Source organism: Benincasa hispida, chromosome 8, assembly GCF_009727055.1.
Source record: "Benincasa hispida cultivar B227 chromosome 8, ASM972705v1, whole genome shotgun sequence".
NCBI lineage: Eukaryota > Viridiplantae > Streptophyta > Magnoliopsida > Cucurbitales > Cucurbitaceae > Benincasa > Benincasa hispida.
The window spans coordinates 32,455,306-32,462,899 of record NC_052356.1 but is presented as its reverse complement, the minus strand read 5'-3'; positions in this window follow the sequence as shown (position 1 = coordinate 32,462,899).

The window sequence follows — 7,594 nt, the reverse complement described above, 5'->3', positions numbered from 1 at the left end:
TGATTATATATATAGTTTAAAAATTAACCAAACACATAAAAGACAGTTTAAATTATCATTTTAGTATATGTATTTTCATATACATTTAAATGACTTATAGTTAATTGAAATTTCATATATTAGATATAATTATTGCAAAGACCAAAATTAAAAATATAGGAAGTAAATTAATAGAATATAAAAAATGAAGCAATGACAATGATATATACAAGTTCAAAGAAACTAAAATTAAATACTACTTTAGTTCGTGTATTTTATATTTTATGGTTTATTTTGATTTTTAATACTTTCAATTCATTCATTTTGATCCATATATTTTCAATTTTTATTTATTTTTATTTATATAGTTTCAAAACATCATTTAAGCCCATGAAGTGGTAATAATTTTGATCTCTATTTACAAAATTGTAAATACAATGGAATAGGGACTATGAAAATGTTCAATTTTTAAAAATATATATAGAGACCAAACTACACATGTTGAAAGTATTGAAAAATATAAACAAACGTAGAAAGTAGAACCATAATAAAAAGACGCCAAGTATATGAGATCAAAGTAGTATTTAAGCTTAAATTATTAAAGAGTCATCCTCGGAGATACATCAAAAAATGCACTTATCTTTTGTCAATCTCACTCTAATCATGCACATATATCTATATATATATAAGAAAAAATAAGAAGAATTTAACGCGTGGCAAATTATAAATAGATAATTAGATGAAATCCAAAAAATAATAATAACCTAGAATAGATGTAAGTATTTTCTTATTAAAATTTATGAGACATATAAAGAGTATGGTTTCTGAGATACATGCAACCAAAAAGAAATTGGGAACTTTGGAGGAAAGTCCATGGGGGATCAAACTCAAAGCTTTGAAAATTGTTTGTTCTATTTTTGTGGCCGCTAAATATCAGACTTTCAAGTAAATTAACCAATAAGTTTTGTGAAGAAAATATCGTTACTAAATTATTTTAGAAATTTTGGCTTAAAAAACTATTGCTAAATTTGCAAATACCATTATACATATATATACATATACATACATATATAAATATATCCATTATTTCTAATTTAAATTCTATTTATGTCTTTTAATGACGACATATAATATTGATATCAATTGAAATATACCATGATTTTAATTATCATTGTGGAAGTTGTTTTTATTTAATTTTATTTTTTGTTGAGTTCATTCCATATCGCGTTGTTTCCCTTCTATCAATTCAATTTTGTTGGTCTGTTTTAGGTTGTGGCATTACTTTTTTATGTATCCAAACATTTGAAAAACTAGTATATCTTAATTTCGTTAATTGTATTAACTAAGATGACAAATATAAAATATGTAAATTAATTTGTTATATTTTTTAATATTTAAAATTATTTTGATATATGACATTTAAGTTATATTTAATTTGGCATAGTAATTATTTAATGTATGCATTTTATATTTCATACATTGATTGATTGGACAACAAAATTTAGAGTGAAAGAAAAACATATCAATGATACTATTGATATACCAAATATGAAGTAATCATTCAACATAAGTTTTGCTATTCTTAAAGTATAATATCAGGTATTTTAATTTTATACCAGTATTAATTTAAAATGTATTTCAAATATATTACTGGTGTATCAATAGTATATTTCAAAATGTAATACTAAGTATTAAATTGGTGTATCATTAGTTTATTGATACTCATTCAAAATTCATTTAAAAATTTATAATGGTGTATCAATAAGTTATTAATAGTCATTATATAAAAATTCACTTCAAGTATGTTATTGGTGCATCAGTAATTTATCAGAACTTATTAAAAATTCGTGTGAAGTTTAAACATTGGTGTATCAACAAAATGGCAATTACATTTCATTTTATCTTAAATTTCATGTAGAACATTGGTCTATTAATAGTATGTGAATTTCAATTCAAAATTCATTTCAATTATAATATTAGTATATTATTAGTATTCCAATACTTTATAAAAACATATTTATTACAGTATATCGATAATAGATCATCACTTGTTCAAAATACAACTCAACTTTAATATTGGTGTATCAATAGTTTATCAACCTAGATTCATAATGGTTAACAACATGAAGAGTTGAACCATTGTAAATTGGTGAAAATGTACTTGAAAATAAATACTCCAAAATAAACGAATAAAGATTCAAATTTTCTCCATAAATAATAAGTGCATGAGCACTTATTGTCTATAAATTTGTTATAATGAATGGTAAATTTGATCTATCAATTGTATAACTGACCAATCTGCTAAATATAAAGTATATCAGCTGATACATCAAACATAAAATATATCAAATATATTATTGATATACATGTTGATGCATGAAAACGGGTCTGGCAAAATTAGAATAATTAAAAAAAATCAATTCTAATATCTTTTGTTGCTATATTTGTAAAATTCGAAAAACCATTGCTAAATTTTTACAATTTTTATATTCTTTTTTTTTTCTTTTTCTATTATTGTTGTTGTTCCTTTAAATGATTTCGGTTCCATTTGATAAACATGTTATTTTTATTTTTTGGATTTTGAAAGTTAAGCCTATAAACACCACTTCCATCTATGGGTTTGTATGTTTTTTTTTTTCTATATTTTAAGTGTATTTTTAAAATCCAAACAAAAAATTCAAAAGTTAGTATGTACCCTTTGGTAATCATTTAGTTTTTAATTCTTGATTTACGAAAAATAAATTTATAAACACATTTTCACCTCTAAATTTCCTCTTTTTTTTTAATTACTTTTTACCAATATCTCAAAAACTAAGCCAAGTTCTGACAAGTAAAAAATTAATTTTTGTTTTGGAAGTTGGTTAAGAATTCAACTCCTTTCTTGAAGAAATATTTTAAAACATTGTAAAAAATTGAGAGGAAATATATTTGTTTTTTAAATATTAAAAGCCAAAACAATATAATTACAAAAGGGATCTAAATAATAGGTAAACCCAAAATAGAAATTAGGGCAAGTTTTTTAATTTTTAATCATAGACTCATTAAATCTTTGTCAATATTTACATCAAATCATGATTTTCTTCGAATTAGCTTTTAAATTGTTTAAAAAAAGTTAGTTTTTTTGCACTTAAAATACTTTTTTAAGTAATTATTCAACCTCAATCCAAAGAAGCCAACAGACCTAAAACATAAAATTTTATAGGAATCTCATAGTAGCTACTCACTCGTTCACACTAGATTTTTTTTCATAAACAATTATTTAATGTTGTTGAACCCACGTGATTATTAAAAAAAATTGATATCACAATTAATTAATGTGAGTAGTATATTAATTAATGTGAGTAGTATACATATTTATATAAAAATTTCCCAACCTACAATTTGACAAGTGTTGCAATTTATACTTGTTCAAATTTTGCTAATTCACACCCTAATTTGAACAAAAACAAAAGTACTATGAGAAACTCAATCATTTGAAGAAAAAAGTAGAGTAAAAACCCTTCAAAACTCACTAAATATGAACAAAAAAGAAAAGTAATAAGAGGTTCTCAGACCTTTTAATTTCTATAATATTGTCAAGCGAAATGATATATCCTTTGGAAATGGGATGCCTGATCTTATTGTTTTAAAGAGTTCTATTGAAGTCCATAATCAGGATCTTATGGGTGAGGGTTGGGTCAGTCTTTTTCCCTTCCAAAGACTTTTGTCCTTGTCTGTCACTGTCGGAGGTGGGTTATTGAAAGTTGAATGTTGATGTAACATTTTCTAAAGAGGTGGGTTTGAGCAAGTTCGGGCAGATTATTTGTGATCATGTTAATCAGTCGATCTACGGGATTGCAAGAGTTTTACCTAGGATTGAAGTGTCAATATGCTAGACATTGAAGCTATTTTGGAAACTCTAAGTGCGGTCGAGTGTAAGTGGTTCGGGACTAATCTGCCACTAGAGGTAGATTTCGATGCTTTAAAAGTTATAAATACAAGGTCCTCATCGATGACATGATTTTTGTTGTAAACTCTGCCAATATCATTTTTTTTTTTTTTTTTTTTTTTGTCATATCCCTAGAGAGGAGTAGAATACTAATCATGCTATTAAAATTTTAACATCATCTCAATGTTGTTCTTTCTTCTTGAAAGATGTCGTTTCTACTTATATTTCCTTTCTCATTTGTGATGAGGAAATGAGTGTTGGGAAAAACCTCCTACTACTACAGAAGTATGCAAAAAAATAATAAAGAAATTAAAAGAAAATTAACGTGAAAAAAACTCCATATCAGAGAAGAAAATCACGGAGCAGAAAAAAATCTACTATGTAAAAAATTATTACAATCACAGAAAATTTTCCCAACTCCAATTACAAAATCATTTTCTCAAGGCTTTAGACTGTTCATATCATTTTTCTAACTCTCAAACTAAAGAATTCAAAAAGATGTTAAGGAACATGTGTGAAATAAACTTTGTATTCAGTTAAAACTACTTTGTAAAAAGTCCTATATAAAGAATCCTAGCTAGAATCCTCAATACACTAAAAAAGAAAAGAGATATCTAGCTACTTATCTGTTGTAATCTTCAATCTCTACAAGAAATAAAAGAATTTTCAGCTCCTCCATGGATGTAGGCCACTGTTGCCGAATCACGTAAAATCTGGTTGTTCTTCCTCTTCTTCTTCTCTTTACTCTTCTTGCAACAACCAACTTTATCTTCTTCATTGAATTTCTCCATAAAATTGCACAACATTTCCCCTTCTTTCTTTCTTTCTCTCTCATTCTCTCTCTAATCTACAAATGGAAAAATGGAGTTACTCATTCATAAACTATTCTGACAGAGGAAAGTGGATCACAACCATTAACGTGTAAGGCTAGATCTTAGCTTTCCAGAGTTGTTTTGGTTTCTGGTTTGGGCCTCAATGAGATACTGACAAGTCCAACAAAGTGATATCAGAGCCTGCAAGGATGAGAGAAAGATCAGTGAAGAGCCAAGAAAGATAATCATGAAGCATAAAGAACATTACAAGAAGGTTAAAGATGGTTGTTGCAAGATATGACATAGAGAAATTTGATGGGAAAGGAGACTTCAGTTTATGAAAGGCTAAAATCAGAGCTATTTTGGGGAAACAGAAAGCTCACAACGCTCTTGAAGACCCATCAACAGAAGAAGAAAAGGAAAATATGGAGCTAATTGCTCATGTAACGCTTGTCCTAGACAACTTATTGATCATGACACAACATATAAGTTGTGCACAAAGTTAAATGAACTTTTTGAAACGAAAGATTCGCCTAATAAACTCTTTTTGAGAGAAAGATTATTTACATTTAAAATGAGTTCTTCCAAAGCCTTGACAGAAAATCTTGATGAGTTTAAAAAGATTACAGCATAATTCAAGACTCGAGGTGAAAACATTGGGCCAGCAATGAAGCTTTGTGCTTCTAAACTCACTTCCAGACACATCCAAAGATGTAAAGACAACCCTAAAGTTAGAAGAGATTTTGTCACTACTGATATAGTAATTTCAACACTAAGGATTAAATAAATGGAATTGCTAACCAATAAAAAAGAAAAACCTAGTGCTAAAGGGTTATTTGTGAAAGGCAAGTCTAAGCACCACAACAAAGAAAGGGGCAAACAAACCTCCACATAAGAAAACAAGGAAAAATCAAAGATTGGATGCAAGAATTGCAAAAAGATTGGGCATCTAATCAAAGATTGTAGAACTTTGAAATGGAAGAATGAACCGAAAAATAAAAACGAACAACAGAAAAATCTGTCCACTCAGTCAAGAGAAGCCTTAGTAGGGGAAGACTTTTTTCTACTCAGATGCACTAGCTACTTCAAATAAAAGGGCATAAAATGAAGAACCAGCTAAGAACCTTGTTACATCCTGCCCCAGACCACCTTCTTAGCCTAAAGAAAGGCGTGACTGCAACAGTTACCAACTCTTGGGCTGACACTTACTACCTAATAATTCTTGCGGAATAACTCTGATACCAATTATAATTCATATGCAACGGGACGTCTTTAGGCCCACAATTTAATAACTTAGAAACTTAACATGTTTAGAGTATTTACAACATTAGATTTACAAGGCCCAAAACCCACAAACCATAGTCCCTATATGAACAATAGTAACATGTGTAGAATATTAATAATAACCACCTAGCAAACGGTTACAAGTCTTTTGGTCCTTTAGTGGTAGAGCAAATACTGAGCTGTCTTCAGAGGATTTGACCGCTAACCTGTGAGGGGGAAAAACAAAAACATTTGAAAGCGGGGTGAGCTTATGCCCAGTGAGTGACCGAGAAAACATAGTAAATTCTCATGCATAATTTCAGAAAATAGTTTTATCTGAAATATAAACTTTTGTAGCATAAATATTTTCCAAGCGTAAATTATATAAAGCTGTTTTAAACATAAAACAGTAAAATCATTTCTCAAATCAAAGTACTGTATAACTGGTAAAATAATCCCAACACCAACTACTAGTCCAGAGAAAACCCTTTTGCTCAATCTCTGACTTTATTCACATGTGGCCACACTAAGTACCTTCACATATTAGGTACTACTACTCAGATACCTTCTCCTTGTACTTCAGTATCGAGCTACTAGGATACCTTCTCCAACGTACTTAAGAATCCTGTTGGCTTGGTACCTTCTCAAACGTACTTCAGTACCAATAGATACCTTCTCCTTGTACTTCAATATCTAGTTGGGTGGATGCCTTTTCCTTGTACTTCGGCATCGCATTTTACCAAAACTATTTATAAACAACTTTTCTCTTTAAAGGATGTACAATATAACACATATACAACATGGCTTTAAAGATGGTAATGCATGTTGGATAAAATCAATACATATACATATATAAATAGTTTTTCAACAATATGCATGCGTTCAAATCACAGTTCAAACTTGCTTGGAAACCACTTTATAAAACTAGTAGGCATGAGAATTATATTCGCAAACATGCTTTCTATAAAATTTTTGTAATCAGAACAGTTTAAAAACGTTTTAATTCGAAAACATTTTAGCCACTCACCTCGAATTCTTAGGAACTTTTTACTCTAGTAGCTCCTCGGGTCCTTTTTTCAACCCTAGAATCCAGATTCAACTTAAAACTTAGATTACTCATAGTTCTGAACCTTATTTGGAAATACTTCCTTCTAAAAACGTATTCTAAAATGTCTTAGAAATCTTACCCTAAACGTTCAGCTCCGAATTCCTCGTGGTTTGGCCGGAATCTTAAAATCTTCAAGATTGGCTCAGACTAATTCGACAGTCTTACCCTTCTGCCTTTTTCTCAACCTCCAGCCTGTTCCTTTGAGCCTTTTCCTCCGACATCCCTACTCTAAAAACTAGACTTCCAGAGCTTTCAGATGGCTTTGGAATCACTCCAAACGCACGAGTAGATTAGAAGATCTCCTTGTCCAAATTTGACACATTCCTTTGAACCCTCACTGCCCTCTACTTTCTCTATGAAATTTATGATTTTTGTGTGATTTAAAAATGAAATCCCAACTCTCTATTTATAGGCATTCAATTTGCTTGTGGGATTGATAGCACCTACTTGACTGCATGGCCAAATGTTTAATCCTCCCTTTATCAACGTAAGCTGACTTCACCT